This window comes from Pungitius pungitius, chromosome 1 (genome assembly GCF_949316345.1).
Source record: "Pungitius pungitius chromosome 1, fPunPun2.1, whole genome shotgun sequence".
Classification (NCBI taxonomy): domain Eukaryota; kingdom Metazoa; phylum Chordata; class Actinopteri; order Perciformes; family Gasterosteidae; genus Pungitius; species Pungitius pungitius.
In genome coordinates, this window is record NC_084900.1 from 9,170,435 (window position 1) to 9,190,116 (window position 19,682).

The following is a 19,682-nucleotide window of genomic DNA, read 5'->3' on the forward strand; positions in this document are numbered from 1 at the left end:
TTCCTCAAAACATAATAATCTCTACATTATGCAGTCGGGGACATTTTTAATGCCCCTTTTTCATAAACTAGTCAACCCGCATTACATTACATGTCATTTAGCTGACGCTTCTATCCAAAGCGACTTACATTGCATTTTTACGTTACGTTTTGCCTGGGAAGCAAGTCGGGGGTTGGGTGTCTTGCTCAGGGGCACTTCTACGTGGCACATGGGATAGCTGGGATTCGAACCGCCAACTTTGCAGCTCAAACTACTCCATGCAACACCATCGCCCCTCATAATAAAATATGCCTTAAACTGTAAAACCGTAAACTGTAAAACTAGTGTAGTCACAGATAAAGCCTCAGAGCGAAGAATTTACAGTACGATATATATAAGTCTATAGCAGCAGACTCATGCTGCTCAGATACTACATGCTGCACAACAGTCACTCAACTCTTCACCCCTCCATTATATCTTTAACACATCATGATCAACGCCTCCTGGCATGAAGTCATGAAGGTGCAGCGGAAGTGGTGCATAGAGATGCCCAGATGTACACAGTAGGCTTGGTCTAAAGCAGTGCAACATCAGCATTACTGAGATGACATTAAATAGATGCCCAGATACAAAAAAAGTGTATAAAAGTAAATACATATATATATATATAAATCAGCCCAACCAACAAGCACTTTATAGACATAAATGTGTCTCAAACAACTCCTTGAACACAAGCTGTTATTAGCCCAGCTCCAGCCCATCCATCCACAGACACAACCCAGCCAAGGCGCCAGCCAGCCAGCCTCCCCTCCACCCCCTCACCTCCTCTCCTGCCTGTCTGCTCCTCTCCTTCTCCTCCCCCTTCCCCCTTGTTTTAAACACAGAGCAGCACAGCCCCCCCCCCCACCCCCTCCTCTCTCTCTCTCTTCTTTCGTTTTTTCTTTTTCTTCGGCAGGCAGCACCCTCAATCACCCTGCCCCTCCCCCCTGCCATTTCAGCCTCCATTCCAATGAATGCACAATCTCCCCCCTTCAGCCGAGGGGGGCTATGGAACCGGGGGGGGGGGCTGCCCCAGGGTTGAGGAGGGGTAGAGAGGAGAGCCGCAGCACACATGCACACAAATTCAATCACAACCCCCCCACCCCCTCTCTATGCATGTCTGTGTATGTGCACATCTGCAGAGGAACACAGGAGCATGCGGGGGTGACACACGGGGGTGGGATATTTGGTTGGCGTCCTAATGGCTCTCTATGCAGGAAATGGCTTGTTGCTACACAGACAGATCCAGAATCAACTGTTATCACGGGCCAAATTCCCATATTCTATCTGCAAAACACACACGTTCGCTCACAGCTGGGCCAGGTCACCCCTCCCCAATTAATGACTATGCAAAACTGTATCCGACGGAGAGAAGAAACCACAGCCATAATGGAAAGTAATGATATCTCCTATAATACTATATTACTTTGTGGACTTACTAAGAGCATAACACTTTTGTTTTGCTTTTTTGGTGTTTGATTGTCGTTTTTACCCTGATGTAAAGAATATTTCAGGTAAATAAAATAATAGAATATATCCCTTCTTTGAAATAATACTTCCATCAGTTATGTTCCACCACTTCATATCATCATATATTACATTATTTGTGTGTGTATTTAACTTATACCATAATTTACACCATATAATAAAACATGAATAACTTATAACAAATTCTGCCATAATGTAATGAAATGTATCATGACATACTGTATTCAGTATGGGAACCAGCAGCACTGGTGTAGGATTAACACTGGCTGAGTCCTGTATGCATTACATCCTAAACGGGCAAGGTTGTATCAGGTAGTGAGCGAGCAGACATAATGCACTCCATCTCACAGCAGGGGGCCCTGGCTGAACCGCGCCTGGCACGCCTTTGGATAATCCTGGTTGGGCAGGAAGTGGTGGATGAAAAAAAAAAAAAAAAAAGGATCAGAAAAAAGGAAAGAGAAATGTCAGAGTATAGAGTGCTCTACTTATGCTGCTAACACACTGAAAAGAGAGAAAGGAAGATATTCCCTGGGGAGGGGTGGGCATGAAGGGTGGGGGCGGCAAAGGGAATAGTAATGGTGATTTCGCCTTGTGTGTGAAAGTGTGCATGTGCGCATGTGCGTGCCGGGCGCTCTGTGGGTGTGTGGCGGAGTAAGGTACGGATCAGTTTACAGTAGCACGCAAGAGTGACTTTCTAGTCAGGCCTTTATTGCAGGAATATTTGTATTGATTTAAACACAGATTTCCTGTAATAATATATATTCATATTAATATTCATTTAATACAGGGACCAATGCACACACAACAACATTAGCTCCAGGCTGACGGCAGCGCAAGTGTTGTGTTTCTCACACCCTTACGCGAGTAGGAGCATGCATACACAACGCGGCTTCTATTAGGTCATTATATATCAGTCACACACACACATCCACAAAACGGGTGCTGACCGCAGACCACAGTACTGACAAGAACAAGGTGAAAGTCCCCTGAGCACAACACACTTGAAGGGGCAGTACACACTTTGTAGTACAGGAACTGCGAGTGTTTATATGTGTGTGTGTGTGTCTGTGTGCGCGGAAGAGATCACAGGCGATCCCAGATTAATGCTTAGGCAGCAAAGTCACAAGACCCATGTATTTCCCAAATACAAGACCTCTGTATTTCCCAATAGAGAGATCAAAAGGAGAGATAAAGAAGAGTGAGAAAAGGGAGACGAGGAGAGGACAGAAAGAGACCTTTTGTGCCTGCTCGCGGTTACAGCAAAGCTCGAGAAAGAACAGTAGGAAGAGCAAGAAATGACACGTTAGTGTAAGGTGAAGGACTATAGAGGGATGACCTAAAAGGAGACAAAGAGAAAGAGGAGTAAATATGAACTACTTTTGCAGTTTGATTTCCGCGCCGGTGAGCCGGCTGACTGCCGTGCCGTCGGGGGGGCATTTAAATGGCCCTGGCTCTGACATGAAATGTCCCTTTGGTTTACCAGTAAATTACAATCACCTGCTTTTTTGCCTTCATGTAAAGCAGGAACAGTCACAAAGTGAGGAACACTGTTGATAGGAGCGTACACACTCTCCACCTGAAGCCTTCTTGTTAAATCTCTTACCAAAAAGAGCCTGCGTGGTCGGTGCTTGTCTATTTTGGGGCATCCTTTGCATGAAAAAGTTTGGGACGCCTTGTGACATAAACATTCAAACCTTTCCGCAAACGACACATACACACACAGCCCCAGCTGGAGCACACAAGCTTCCTTTGTGCTGCATTCCTCACGCCTTTTAGCCTTAGCTCCAGCATTTAGCTTAGCTCTTCGACATGCACGCGCACACACACACACACACACACACATACACAGAGCAACTTTCTCCTGCTTTTGTCTGCAGATGGGGTAGCGGTGAAAACAGCTGAGAGCTTGTGGATAGGAGGCTTGTCTTACCGTGGCCGCGCTCCGGTTGAGCCAAGAGGGAGACGCAGGGCCGGCTCGGTGGAGTAAAATTCCAAAGAGGTTTGTCGGCTCAGCAGATTCACGCTACCTTTCTTTTCCTTGCCTTTCCTGCTGCCTGGCCTGCCTGCGCTCCCAGCTTTGTGTGCCTTGTATTTTCCCTTTAAATTGCACAGGCTGCCTCCCCCCACCTCCTCAGCACGCGCACACACACACACACACACACACAAACACACTGAGCCAGCAGAGAAAACACACTGTTCTCCAATATGACACTGTTTTCAAAAGCATGCAGCGCTGTTGTTTTTTTTGCTGTACATTTTTTTCTTATTGTACAATCTGCAAGGGAAAAAAAATAATGAAAAAAACCCAGGTCAAAATATAACTCCTTTGTCTACCGTCTTATTCTCTCTCTCTAAAAAAAATTGGGACTCTTTTTAGATCCTCTTCTCCTCCTCTGTGTTTTTCTCCCTCACCCTATCGCTTTATATTCTGTCTCGCATTTTTCCCACTCAGTAGTCAAACAAAGAAAGGAAAGGAACAGAGCGAGCGCGCACACACACGAGCACAAACGCACACACAGACATACACGACACACATTTGCCTGCTGCTTTCTCTCTCCCTCTCTCACATACACATGCAGAGGCTCGGAGCCCAACCCCCCAGCCTGCCTCCCTTGGATTTTTTTTTCATTCCCTGCCTTTCTCTAAACAGCACCTCCCCCTCCCTCCCTCCCTCCCTCAGCCTGATCTGGCCTCGTTCTCATTCGACTACCACCCCTCCCTCTCTCTCCATCCTTCCCTGCTCTACCTCTGTGTGTCAAACAGATGGGATTGGTGAGCAGAAGGAGCCGCTCTGTTCATTCTGTACCTTGATTTCTCTTCTTCATTAGTCTAATGTAAGCTGTGACCTACAGTACAAACCCTGATGAAAAAAACTAAACACATTGATAGATGCCTTTCGATCAGGGTTTTAGGACGGTGCAGCGCGTCTTGCTGCCCAGATGTGATTTTATTGCACCCACATCTCTGTACCAAAAGATCGAGGGTTTAGCACAGAAAGCAGCTAACATGTGGCTCGACAGAACAATGCCTTCTAGCTACAGAAACCAGTTTGCCATCAACATGACTGAAAGACTTTCCTGCTTTTTGTCAGCAGTCGTTTAGTCCTCTGACTGGATTGACTACTGCTAAAATAGGTTTCTAATCTACATTAACCAGATTAAATCATTTCGGTTTGACCCAAGTTGATTGACACAGCTTGGGCCTTTTTTGCAGTTGAGTTGCTATTATGAGGGACTGGGTGAGACAATCAGACAGTTATCACCCCCCCCCCCCCCCAATGAACAGCCTACCTAAAGCACCACCAATTTACCATTGTTTTCTCTTCTTTGGCTGTGAAGGCAGTTTATCTTAAAGTTGTCTGACTGCATATGTTTGTACCTCCTTCATTGCCAAAAGCTACAATAGTAAGAAATCCAAAAATAATAGGCAAGTCGTTCTTGAAGAGAATAAAACGATCACATTATGAACTTGTTCGGTTTTCTTGAGGAAACCTAATCAGTATTACTTAGCGAACAATTGACCGATTTAAAGTGTATTGTAAGGTTTTATAACAAATAGACTTCTCATTGCCCTTTACTAGATGTGTCTAAATGAACAGTAGGAACAGAAACCATGTTTGAGCTCCACACAGCCATCAAGCCGGGGCTGTGGAACAAACAGCGCCCGCTCGTTGGCATGCGGGGGTCACACACCAAAAGGCATGCTCCGTATTTCCCCTCAACCGGAGATGTGTCCTATATCGCACGTTAAGACGCCCTTTTGGAAGGAAGATGGAATTCCAGAAGGGAGACAAAAAGTTGGAGGTGGAGAGAGAGAGAGAGAGAGAGCATGAGGGAGGTGGACACAGCGTGGTAGGGGGTGACGGGATGGAAAATAGAGCATGGAATTGCTGCATTCTGACCAGCGCATAGGTTGAAGGAAATATAGGAGCCATTACAACACTCACTGACTTCTATAGCACCCCCCCCCATAACAAAGTCAAGGCACCAGGAGCCCAAGCTCCAGGCACATGACGAAAATATATATATATTTTTTAAAACCATTGTAACAGTCTCTAAAGTTATGTTTTGAGCATTTTCAAACTGATCGATCAATTAGGTTGTTGTAGCCAAGACTAACGCTTCGAAGGGTGTGACGCATTCATATATTTGAAATGCGCGATGAGTACACGATAATCCGGTCGAAGTTGGATTTTGCTCAGTTTGGTGGCCTTTAGGGCGCCCCTCGGGTGAAACACGTTTTCAACAAACACTCATTGGTTGAGCATCTAACAAGGAGGCGCAACGGCAAACAGATTGAGAAAGTTTAATTCATCAATTTGATTAAACCATTCCAGTGTTTCCCCGTGGTTTGAGGGGGCGGATCGGGTGGCGTACCAGCAGGGCAAACGGACCGGCTGCATTATATCAGCCGGGTGGGGCTGTGAATAAAAAACTAGAACTTGCCCCTTAAAGGAAGAGTTCTTTAAAATATGTTTATTTGCCTCTTTGCCAAAAGTTAGATGCCAAGATGTGTAACAAAGACATGGTGTGTTTTTAAAGCAGTTATGTGCCCTAGTATTGCCTTGAAGGGTTAAGAGCTAGGGTAGGTAGGGGAAACACTGCATTCAAACATCACACCAGTGGTGCATGATAATGGACCTGATGGGGCAGAAGCACTGTGATGACATCACCCTGTAAAATGAGGTAATCCGCAAACTATTGATTCCACCGGTAGAAAAAACCTACCTAGTTTTTACATGAACACAGTATTTAAACCGTAAACAATAATGGCCTGTTTATCATGAGGCGCAGTGGTGAGGACTAAGAGCTGAGTCAAATATCTGCAACATCTAAAGTAATTTAATGGAAGGGAGGTAGAGCTTGTAAACAATAGGATTCAGCAGCTGTTTTAAAAGCTTTAAAAAAAAAAAAGACTGACATATTAAGAGTAAATAATTATTCGTTAGTAAACATCTCAAGTCGATGGGGTCTAAAAGACACCATTCGCAATGTGGGTGCCTAGTGGACAAAAAATTGGAGTTGATGCCATGTTTTTATGCACATACTTGATGAAAATCTTTCCCCATGCAAGGACACTAGAGCGGGCATTAGAGACCAACTACAGCAAGCATAACCCTGTAGACTCTAACTACCTTGCAGATCCCCCAATACTGCAGACCAGTGGCCCTAATGAAGCATATACACAAGCCCAATAGTTTGTGTAACTAAGCAAAAAACGGAGATGCCAAATGAAAGTTCAGTAAGGCTTTACTGCTTTTTAAATGCTATATTATACTAATGTCAGGTTGAATGACTTGTTACAGTTCACCACATTTACATGATCAAGATGTTTGATCACCATATAGCTATTGGAACTTTAATGACAGTAGTTCCTCTAATCCTGCAAATGTGTGTATTGAACATGCCACCACCCCAAAACTAACTCAGAGGCCAAGGCTGCTTGAATCAGACCAAGGAAAACAAGGTAAGCTGATGACGGAGTGCAGGGGGCGGAGGAGGCACCCACCCAGGGATGGAGGAGGAAGGAAGAAGGCCAGTCAATATGGTGGCACATTACATAATTCTCTCACTGTATTGATTTATCACCTTGCAGATTTGGCCCCAGGCCAGTATGCAATAGCATTTGTAATATTTGAGCTGGAGCCCAGAGAGAGAGAGAGAGAGAGAGAGAAAGAAATGGGAGGGCAGATAGATGGCAACTCAAAGGGAGGACGGAGAAAGAGGGTGGGGGGGTAGAAGCAGGGATCATTTTGGGATGAAGCCAAAGTAACACAGAAGAGAGCGGACTGAAAAGAGACTGTCGGAAACAAAGGTGTTTAATTGAGCGAGATGGAAACAGTTGAGATTTGAGGGAGAGAAAACAAGTGCGAGCGGATGAAGACATGGTGACGGATTGAGGGAGGGCAGGACACAAAGAAGGTATGTCAGTGGGTTCACTGCAGGTCACCCTCTATGCTGTAATCAGTACTGTTACATAAGAGCCAGCAGCACTGGGCAGAACAGCCCAAGACATCGGACCTGCAGGACGGACTGCACACACACGGACACAAATACACAAAGTGTCTCTTAAAACACTAGAATAGAAAGTGCCTGTGGCCGTGTATGCTAGATATAAACTTCAGCAGCACTCACAGGTTGCGCTGAAAATACATTCACACCAGCGGGCTCCATCTCTCCGTAACCGGCGACCTGACCAATCGCTGCACATTTCAAGCGGCGATTGGTCAGGTGGTTAAGCACAATTCTTTTCAATCTTTACTATTTCAAATATACAAAAAAGTGCAACAACCGGAAGGCCTTCGAAGAAAGCGCGTGCGGTTTTCCACAGGTCTCCTCAGCATTTCCTCATTAGCTGACTGAGGTATGGACGCGGTCGATTACACCGTTCACTGGTTTAATCCTTCATCGCCTTCATGCAGGAGCACCAGGGCCTCTCCTCCCACCTCCATACCTCTCCCCCCCCCCCCCCCCCCCCACTGGCACTTCCTCCTTGTTGTGACATCACTCTCTCAATCTCAGGATGAACTACAGAAAGACGAACGGAAGGAAGCTGCGATAAAGGCAGGAAACTAGATTAATGGTCTGAATGGAGCACAAAGAGGGAGAGAAAGCGGGAGAAGATGGAAGAGAGAATAAGCAGAGCAAGAGAGCGAGGCTGAGCTGAAACAGGCTTTCCTTGTGCTACTGTGAATAATTTACTTTATTCCCCATTCTGTTTTAAAAGATATATGCAAGATATATTCATGGGAGGAGAGGGAGCTGATTAATTTGCAATTAATGTTTAACGAGGTACAGCTGTGTTCAATTAACACTGGTTTAGCCGCCCCCCCCTCCTCCTCCTCCTCCTCCTCCTCCTCTCCGCTTCTGCTGTTGATTTCACATCTCAAGTGTTACTCGAGAGAGAGAGAGTAGAGAGATTAATACACATTATTAAGACGTCGATGGGAGCTTATTTGTTTGTTAAGTTTGACTTCCAGCTGTTTTTGCTTCATTGAGGATTTTACCCAAAAAGTATGTGTGTGGATGCAAAGGTGTCAGTAAATGCTCGTCCTCCTTACGTTCGAAGTAAGCGTGTTGATGATCACAGACGTCTGCGCAGTCATTCTCTACAAAATGTTATACTGCTGTAGGAAGTTCGAGTGTCATGTCTTTTTTTCTTTTCTCCATGAAGTCGGCGCATCCAATTAGGTTGTTTGACGCGCAGCGACATTGACATTGCAAAGACTAGGGCGGTTGTGCTCGGTTTCGTAGCCTTTAGGGCACACCTCAAACAGAACAGGTTTTTTTAAAAACACTCATTTGTTGAGCAACAAGGAGGCGTAACGGCAAACAGATTGAGAAGGTTTACTTCATCAATTTCATTAAACCATTCCAGTGGTTAACAACTTTGTGAGTGGGGGGTGGGGGGGGGGGGGGTGGACCGGTTGACTGGGTGGGGTAATAGTAGGGTAAACAAAACCAGTTGGATGATAATACGTGTAAAAAGGACACAGGTTATGTGCCATACTATTTCCTTGACTTCCTAAAGTATTGCCTCTCATCCTGGTCTTCATGCTAAGCTGAAGCACACAGCTTATCGATCTATAAATCTAACTCTCAGACAGAAAGTGTCAACTTATTTGTTATTGAGGAATGGTTAATAAGTTTCCTTTCAGTAAAGTTGAAAGAGGTTTGTGGTTCCAAAAATCTATGATTTCCCATCAAAGAAGAACCAATAACTAAAGACTTTGATTTTCAGGAAGCCCATTTTTATTCACGTCAAACGGATGATGGAAAAGACCTCATTTACATTATTTTAAAAGTGTGCATGTAAGTAAATGGAGCTTAAGGAGGTTCAGAAAAGAAGATCCCCTTTACACCACTGGGTAATTTATATATACCTCAGTCGCTCTCCCAGCATTACTATATCAACCAGATGTGGCACTGTGTCTCCAACCCAATCATATTGTTGCGGTCAAACTTTAAAGGGATCCTCATGCCTCCACCCCCCCCCCCCCCCCCCCAACCCCCATCCCCAAAGATCCACAGGACATGCAAGTTTGATACCTTCTTTTTTCTCCCCCTCCAATTCTGCTTTTTCTAAATCCTACTGTATTTATTTTTCTAACCGTTTTTAGAATTTAGAATTATACAGTAAACACACCCACATGAACCTAATGGGACTATTTGGTATGTACATAGGTTGGTGCGGAAGAATAAGGAAACAGACAGCAACAAGTGATAAAATACTGTATCTGTCTCGCACAGTGATAGTTTGTGTGCGCGTGTGTGTGGTTTTGCGGTCGTAGATACAGTTTTGCTTTCATCACAATCTGATACCTCCACCCATCTGTTCACAGAGGAGAAAGGGAGAAGGGGCGGGAGCATGCAGTTGGCTATCACCCTTCATATCTGCTCCTCCTCTTCCTCTGCTCTCTTTGTCCTCTACCTCTATCCCCATCTCCTTCACTCTATCCTTCTCCTCCTCCTTCTGCCCGCTTCTGCACTCCTCTTCTCCTACTTTCATCTTCAGATAGAGGCAGAATGGAGCTCAGCTTCCTCTAAAGGCCCAGCAGGTGTGTGGTGTGTCTAATTGCACGTGAGTGTGTGTGTGAGTGTGCTAAATGTGCTTTAAAGTCCTGCGCATAAGAGCTTTTTTCCCTCTGAAGTCCTGCCGTGCCTGCGTTTGTAACTACAGTATGTTTGTTAGCTGTGTGTGTTTGTATGTGCGTATTGGAGATATCTTGTTTCCTCGGGGGAGTCCAGGCCCATTTCCACTGTCTGCTGTAGCCAACCAACCCAGCAGTGCATCGATAATCTATTAGGCTAGAAACACACACACACACACAAATTCCTCTTACCTGCTCCTGCTGAGCATTCTCGGTGTGTGTACTGCCTGTAACTGGGTGGGCCAGATATTGCCTGAAAAGCAAGCATACCACAAATAAGAATAAATACACACAGCATTTATCAGATAATCTATAATGAAGGGAGTGCAATGATTAAGGAGTAGACAGCCAGGCCCCTCTATTGCATCACATTCCTGCTGTTCAGACATGCATGTTAAATGCAGCGAACATGCGACAACACACAAACTACAGCAATGCATTTAATGTACTTTCTGCCACACACCTCAAAAAAACCACTCTGTTAGTGTCCCAATCTTCATGTCAACATTAATGCAAAAAGCTTGCAGTGAAACATTCAAAGACACCCTAATTGGAGCCATTTTATTAAATGAGTGAGCGTAATGTCTACAAAAACACACAGTAAGTAAATATCAAATCGGAGACTCAAGACAACAGGAGAAACGATGTAGATGAACTAGCTGATGTAATCCACCATGCAGTGGCAGTTATTACATACCAGACACCAACATACACTCACTGTCATCATATCCTTAGACATCCAGAGCACACCCCCCCCCCCTCGAACACACACACACACACACTTTGAGATGGACGCCTGCACACACAAACAACACATCACACAGCCTGACAAAAAGCATGAACAAGATACCAGCATGATGTAAGAAGGTGTAATATCAAATACCACCGGAATTAAAGCTAAAGCCTGTTTATTGAACGGTTAAAGTGGGACAGGAAGAGCTAATCCCCAAAGATGCAGCTTGTTTACAATAACACCGCCACACACGGATAGTGTAACCACATCTAAAATATCCTGCTGCTGCCAAACTACGTCTATTTGTAGGCACGTTGAACACCATTAGGTTATTTGTGCCATATACAGGGGGTAAAGCCATGTCAAGAGGGATTGTGAGAATGACAGAAAGCTCCCACACAAATAAATTAGTTCAAATAGAATATGTATCGAGTAAGTTATTCAGTCTTTGTTTGATTTGATTAACACTGCAGGTATGGATTTCTTTAATGAGTGATTGATATTTTAAAGAAATGCCACATCCCAAATTCCCAAAGGATTTATAGTGATTTGTAGGAGTTGACTAAAAGCCAATGTAACTTCCTTCTGACTTATGTCAATAACTACATGCTACAATCGCACAAATGAAAGACTGGGGAGTGACAGATGAGGCTAGTGGGAAGACAGATCCTCAAAATATAAAAGTATTCAATAGGTTTGAACAAATGAGGGTATTAACTGTATTATTATGGAGGTTCATTACAACAGGACAGCTAGCATCTTACACGGTAGATATCTAAAAAGATGTGTGTGGTATGTTTAGGATGAGCGGCTCCTAAAATTCAAGAAGACATTTTATCACCTCATATGGTAAATAAAATTGGGCATGCTGTCACAAATTCAACAATCGAACCCAAGCAATAATTTTGGGTAAACCCTTAAGTATTCCATCATCTACCATTTTCCTCTCTTAATCCCAGGATTCCTGCCTTATAGAATTCCTCCACAGATTACCGCTTAAACCACTCCAGGGCCAAGAGAGTAGGGGAGGGAAAGGGGGAGGGGATGGAGGCGGGTAAGGAGGAGGATGGGGATGGGGAGGGTTTGGGGAAGAGTCGTGTTTTTAGAAGTTAGAAGTCTGTGAGGCTTACAGTTCCCCCTGTGGACACGTTTTGTGCATGTCAAGGAATGCACTCGCTACATCTCTCTTGTGTAACCCCCAATCTCCCTTCTTTCTCCTTCCTTAGGGAACATAGGCATGAAGGTAGACAGACCGACGGGCTAACTGACAACAGCTCCCGTGATTTGCCTGACAACAGCCTGAGGGCCCACACATACGCACAATCAGAACAGACACATGGAGGAAAAAAAGAGACCAAAGAGGGGCCCCGGGACGGAGCCTTGAGGCACTCCAACCGGATGACACAGCAGCAGCGGCTTCCCTTCAGGCCCTCAGCTGCTGAGCCACCTAACCACCATTTGTACACTGCCTCTGTTTGCTATCCGCCATTGTTTGGCAGAAAACAATCACTAGCCCCCGCTCTCTAATTTACAGGGGGGTTGGCTCATTGCTCTGAGTGGAATGTACAGTCAGAGCAGCTTTCATTTCATGACCGGGTCGAGAAATCCCCGATGAGGGGGGTTGGTTATCCCGCTGGAGTGGGGCTCATTGGAGGGCAGGGTGAGTGAGTTTGGCCACTACTTTTAGATTACATGTCAATTTAAACTGGTGGTTTGTTCTCGTTCTGTGGTCAAGGAATGAAACAACAGTGATGAATACACATACATGCAGTGATATCTGTAGGACAAAGTTCTGAACCTGAAAAGAAGAAATTCAACCAACTATTAGCTGCAAAACCTGCTATCAAGGCTACACCCCTTCCCAAAGAACAAAGACAAATTCACCTTCAGACAACAGGTAACACAGCACGAGATAAGCAATAAAAAACGTCTACAGAATGAACAGCAAATATAAATCCTCCATAAACAGAGGACAGATAATGGAAGATATCGAGCCTTTCTGAAATGCAAACACAAGCATACGCAAACAGTCACACAATGGTCTCCAAACCACGCCCACTCTATCCCGTCACCTTGCTTAACCTGCAGTAAACTGCAACCGCTGACAGAAGATGCTCCGAGAAAAAATGTAATTCTATATCAACTCGTCTCAGTGAGCGAGTGCTGAGCCTGAAATGAAAGGGAGTGAAAGAGTGAGAGAAAGATAGAGAACATATGGTGTACGGGGACCTAGTTTCCTTCCCTTTCCCTCATCTCCTCAGTCCCCCCTTATTTCACACACCTGGGACCTTAACTGCTCGTGCAATCAACACCCAACTTTGTTCTCTTCCCGTTCTTTACAGCCTGTCCTCTTCAATTTGTCATTTACAAATTACCGTTTCGAGCTTTGCATCAAAAGTGAACGTGGAGTTCTCACAATTTCCACGCCTATTGCCTGTTTTTCTGGGTGTGGTTTTGAGTCTCTGAGGGAAATATGATTGAGAAAGTGGGACTGTTCCCACATTTTACTGCTCAATTAGTCAAAGACGATATGACGGGAGGGACAATATACTGCTGGCAAATTCACCCGTGTATGAGGGGGCATGAGAGGGAGACAGAGTGCTGACAGAGACATGACAGAGAGCAGAGTCTACATGCAGGCAAATCCCAATAGCAAGACAGAAATACACTGGATGTGATTTCAGCAAACAGCGGCCTGCCGAGAACATGAGCTATCACAACTTGTCAAGTGCTCACAAACATCGCTTGAAGCCTTTTTTCAAAGAGTTTCCCTCCTGCACACAGCGAGACACCTACGTTTCCTCTACAACTTAAGACAGGCTCATTCAGGTCATTGTGTGGACACATTTAATCTCCCTCTGGATAACAAACAATAACATAATTCTACTTAAGAATTGGGACTTTTCTCAGCCTTATTCTCTAAGGTTGCCTGGGTGAGGTTTGCATTAAAAAAAAAGTAGCTGCTGACTTGGCTGTCTGTTCTGCTTTGATGTCTTCAATCCTGACAACAAAAGGGACATGTTACTATATTTGTGTGTGTGTTTGTGTCAAAAAACAGGGTATAGAGAAAATTAGTGCTTATTTAAATCAGTGACCTCAAACCTGTGAGCCCACATCAAAAGTTGTCTACTTGCTATACATTACATGTGGTACCCTTTCTCTTTAAATAAAAAAACCCATACTTGTAAGTTCCATCAAAATAAATAAGGGTAATTACAAGACACTGTCGGAGGAAAGCCCCACATTTCATTTCCATGTAATCCATACATCCATCCAGGATGAAGGCGAATTAAACCGGCTCAGCCCGAAGTTCCACGTCAAGGATTCCCGACCCGACAACAGAACCAAGTTCCAACGAGGAACTTGTACTCATCATTAACAAATATAACGCCAGGATAAACATTAGAGTTTTGCCTACAATCCCCACATATCCGTTTGAAAATGCTCCAACAACACACACATTAGTCAAATTACTCCAGATATTGTACACACGGCAGTGTAAAAGTTGAAGACTCCATCGAAGCTAAAAGCTAACACGGAAAACCAGGTAGCAAATCGGTTGGAAGTAAAACGTCAGTCAAGTGTAATTTAACAGGGAGCGGAGGTGTTTCTTTTTCTTTCCATTCGATTCGGCTCCAATAGGATCAAATAATTCGAGCAAGTGATTGAACCATGCGGATCAGCCAACCAGTGCCGAATTTAGGAAATGAATAATTTGACGTTCCCCAGCCGCGAGACCTGCACTAAAGCCTCCTCTAGAGTGGTTATCAGCACTCTATCACTGTGAAACGTTTCATGATTAATGGCCACAAACTGGGCTATCACTTTGATGTTTTAGCCTAGTATCTCTCTACACTTTTTAATCATGGGCATGTGGCATAAAATGGCAAAAAAAACAGCTAGGACGCTGAGTTAAGAACATGTCAAAAAAGAGGATTTCTTTGTTGGGATGCATGCAATTTAAATATGGGATATGAATTGATAAGTGTAGCCGAGTACCTTGTAATGTATGTATCCTTATAAGGCTCAGCTCCATGACAGCCATTATTCTGAGTTGTAGTGGTCTTAATGAGAGCTCTGATAGTGCCCGTATTAATGCTCTATGTCTTCAGAGTGAACAAGATTCAGACAAAAATGACTTGTTGGACTTTCCACCACACAAGATATAAGTACACAGATGTTAAGTAAGTCACAGTAGAAGAAAGAAACTCTAAAGAAAATATTACATTACGGGAACTGAGTCTATCCGCGGCAGGGCAATTCTTCAGATGTGCAACTTCACACGGGGTAAATTAGACCAATGGAAAATTTGATTCTGAAAAGAAAAATCTATTCCACAAAAATAAACCGTGCTTGTTTTTGGAATATTCTCAGGAAAATGTGACAGCCAAATATGCTGTTTAGTCAGGTTTGCATCATGACGTTGACATGACGTTGTGTTGCTATGAAAGTACAGTGAATCTTATTTTTGTGTTTTGTCTGTGCCAATTAGAGGTTGGACTGCAATGAAAATCATTGGGTTAAAACAACCAAATGACGCTCTGGCACTAAATCAGACTGAGAGGGAAAATCCCACAACTGTCTTCAATATGCTGGAGCATGTGTTGCATATTGGTTTTAATGTTGTGTTTGAGAGTCATTGTGTGTGCTTGGCCGATTTCTTTATACCTTTCAGTTTGCTGTTTTAACCAGCTTGTGGCACGTGTCTGACTGTCTGGCCTCACCTTTGACCCCACAGAGCTCTAACCATCATGACCTCAGCAGTGGTGTGGCAATTCATCTTACTGAACACTCCCACCAGACTGTCTGTGTGTGTCTGTGTGCGTGTGAGAGAGTGTAATCCACTATGTCCAGTGTTTTTTCTCAAAGCAGATCTTAGACGTCAGAAACTACAAAGCTACACTAGGTTGTCCAACGGAGAAGCGTTTGCCCTCAAAACATTCATCAGAATACTGTGCTGAAACATTAGACCTTTTATTCTAATTCAAATTCAATAAGAACGATCACAGCAACACCGGGAAAAACTGAGTGACAGACAAGCCTGGTATAGTATAAGATGGTAGAAAGTGAGAGCTATGCGAAAGTTCCCGGGCTGACACCTTCAATCAACATCTGCCCCATAAGGACTGCTGCCCTCCATGCTGTCCTCCATAGCACTCTACTAGTAGCGGCATGGATTCTGCTCGGTACTCACACACACCTAGAAATCCGATCTGAGCGGCCAGACTGGGACGCGTCAGTAGAAAGCAGCAAACACAGGCTAGCTGGGGCAGCGTCACGCCTTTATTTATTCATCAACCTTCTGGTAACTGGCAAGGAGAGTCACAGCCAATACAGTATGACACACGCCCCCAAACGCACGCACGCACACACACTTTGGCAACCTATAGAATGAGATTCTATATAATAAATACTTCTCCAGTATACCTTTGGCCAACACATACTGTAATGACTTGCATTAAAATATAGTACACACGCACACACACTTAAACTCACAACACTTTGTTCAAAGACTTGTTGGCCGACTGGGTTATGCATCTCAGCCCAGAAAGCACACAGAACCTATAAAGTCTGCCGGATATGCAACAAACAAAAAACTCCAGTTTAGCTGGCTCAGCACGGCAAAAACATAAAAACTAAGGTTTAAACGAAATAACAAACCCAGTAACCTTGAGTCAAACTCTACTGTACACACACATAATACTTAAATACATCAAACTCTTGAGCATGTACGGTAACCCGAAATACTGCATGCTCACAAGTCCAAATCCAGTCACAGAAACACCCAGCAACAACGACCGCTTACAAACACAGAAGAACACAGAGGCTCATATAAAATGCAAAAGAAACTGGAACAACACCCACACTAGTTTGGGGAACACAAGCATGTGCCACTTCGCATCTGGCTCCTCTTAGACCAACACACAAAAGAAGTAGTATGTGTTGAGATACTAGAGAATGTGGTATTGTGTGTGTGTGTGTTCGTCATTTGGTCAGCGCTTCGATTGCTGGCGAATAGGGAGGAGGGCTCACCGAGAGTAGAGAGAGAGAGAGACCAGCCTCTGTCAGCTACACAAACCACATGCAGCTGTTCAGCGGGAGAGGCACGTGACGCACACTCACCAACGTCGGTCTCAGTGAACCAGTGTGTCGTACTGGTTCTCCACCATGTGCAGCTAAATCAGTGGAAATCCTCAAGTTGTCCGTGTCGAGTTTGTTGTGCTTGTGAGTCATGTTGTGCGTTGCAGGTCTCACTGTGGTGGTAAAAATAGCTCTGTGTGTCAAGCATGGTTACAGAGTGATGATGAAACAACTGTCTCTACCAGCTGTTTACACACACACACACACACATGCACACACGCCCCCCCCCCCCCCCCACCATTAAGTCACTGGCTCAACTCACTGCACCAACGCGGTTACTCGTGGGTGCCATCTCTTGTCTCTGTGGTGTGTAGAGGCGTCAGTATGTCTAATCTTACTTGCCCCCACTTTATCTGCGGGACACTCCTGTGCAAGTCTCCCCAGATCACAGAGAGAGAGAGAGAGTGAGGAATAGGGGGGCAAGGGGGCAGAGATGAAGGGAGGGTGGCTGACCAGACCGTTTGATGTTAAAGTTTGGAGCCGACCAAGGAAAAACTTCAAACACTGCATAGAATTAAAAAAAGCTTACCTCCCGTGTACACACAGACACACACTTCACAACAGGTCAGCATGCCCTCCAGAGATAGAAAAGGGGAACATCAGGCCTGTAGTTAATCTCTTTTGACTGAAGTTAAAAACAGATCCCAAACCAGCGTTCTCAGTTAAACTTTGTAAAGAAAGGACACTCTGAAATGCGCTCCATTCGCTTTTTCAACAGAAATACACCTTTACGGTGTGATGTTTTGTCATCTAGTGGCGTGTATGACTTTAGTATGGTTGGTGTTTAGAGTGCTACACCATGCAACGTCGACAGGAAAACATTAGAATATGTAACAAAGCCATCTGAGCTCATTAGGAACTTATGTTTTTACAGCAGCTGAAGAAATGAGATCACACTTTCCTCCTTGTTGTGTTGCAACACAACCTTCACAAATTCATGTGGATATTTCATGAATATAACGTGTCTTTATAAAAACATAATCATGCTAAAGGTTGAAAAACCACTCCGTTTGTTAGAGATATTGTGGTTTTATATGACTTGGGTCTCATTTTTGTACTTTTGGTCGTGCCTCTTGGGTAATATCACTACTGTTTATAACTGGTTCTCACAAAGATAAAGAATCACAGCATTATATGATCACACATTTTGTATTACCCTTTTTTTGCTGTTGTGGAGATTATTTCCATTTCATCATCATGAAAAGTCTAACAGCACAATGAATACAAGCAGTCAGACGATCAAGCAGGTTGTATCAAACTCTAAAGTTACCAACACCTAACAATCCAATAAAATCCCAAAGTGTCCATTGTGAACAGATCAAAACCAACTATCTTAATGGCACATTGTTTTCCTGTGGAATTAGGTATAATTACCATTATTACCCCCTGGATTAATATGGTGTGGCTTGAGTGTTACCTAGTCCACATCAGTGCTTTGGTGAGAAGAATATGTTTAACAGATAAAATGATGACTGATACAATGAAAACAGGACCTATGGTATTTTTAAGTTTTCAAACAAAGGATGTTAAAGCCTTTTTCAGGGTTAATTGGGAACTCTGGGGTGAAGGTTAAAAGGGGTGAACAAGGTTGAGAGGTGAGCGTGCTGGGCGGAGAGGGGGGGGGTCTACATTCTGAAGGACCCTTACGTTCAATGACAATCACTGGCTTTGCAACGGTTGTGACTGAAGGAGTCTGTGTGGCTAATCGTTGTGTGAAGTATGCATGCCTGCTGGATTGTCGATTTTCAAATTTAAAGCATGCAGACTCCGCAAAAAGTGGATTCTTTTATACCCACCATTTCACTGCATTTGGACGCTAGTACGATGTTTAGCATTTACAAGTACGTACAACAATAACATATTACAGGCTCATATATATATATATATATATATATATATATATATATATATATATTTCAATAGATCACTCCATTGGACCAATAAATAGTGCAATCAGAATCGGTCCTGAATGGGCTGTTCAATTTTGTTCGACAAACAATCTACAAAGTGTAAAAAAAAGAAACAATAATAACCACACAGAATCACCACTTAACACTTCAACCAACAGGATACCGCATCAGAATGATGTATCCCTATGAGATGACTGTGTGTGTGTGTGTGCATTTGCTTACCCTATGTGGACGGGCTGGTCTTTCATGTGAGGTGTAAAGTTTGTGGTTCAGAGTCATTACGAGACAGTTAATTATAAAGTTACGGGAGGGAAAATAGAAACAATCAAAACAAAAAGGCAAAGAAACGGAAAATAATAAAAGTTTGGTGGTGAAGGAAGGCCGAAAAAAACGGAGCAAATAAATAAAAGTTGTATATGAAATATTTGATATGAAGGGAGAGTGACTATCTCCCCATAAAGTTTCTGAAACAACCAGAGTTGTTGGCAGCAGCACTGTGGGTGGTTGTGGAGGACGCAGTTCACACCACACACCCTTAGTGAGTAATGCATGCTAGCTGGTTTGAGCCGGGTGGCTGGAGCTAGCCTTTATTGGTTATGCAGCTTGTTTGATGTGGAGCCCACACAGCGACGGGATGACAGACCCACTGTAACACACACCACAGAGAGAGGGGGCTATATGTGTGGGAAGGGGATGTGTTGAGTTGTTGCTATACGTGCGTTTGTATGGGAACATTGAAATA

At 43.9% G+C, this 19,682-nt stretch overlaps 1 protein-coding gene across 1 annotated transcript in view; it reads right to left on the reverse strand.

Moving 5' to 3' along the window:
• kdm6ba (lysine (K)-specific demethylase 6B, a) overlaps positions 1-19,682 on the reverse strand; it is a 76,375-nt gene that overhangs the window by 36,483 nt on the left and 20,210 nt on the right. The window contains exon 4 of the mRNA XM_037480570.2: positions 10,349-10,409. The gene's annotated coding sequence lies outside the window, so the exon portion shown is untranslated. The remainder of the gene's footprint in view (positions 1-10,348; positions 10,410-19,682) is intronic.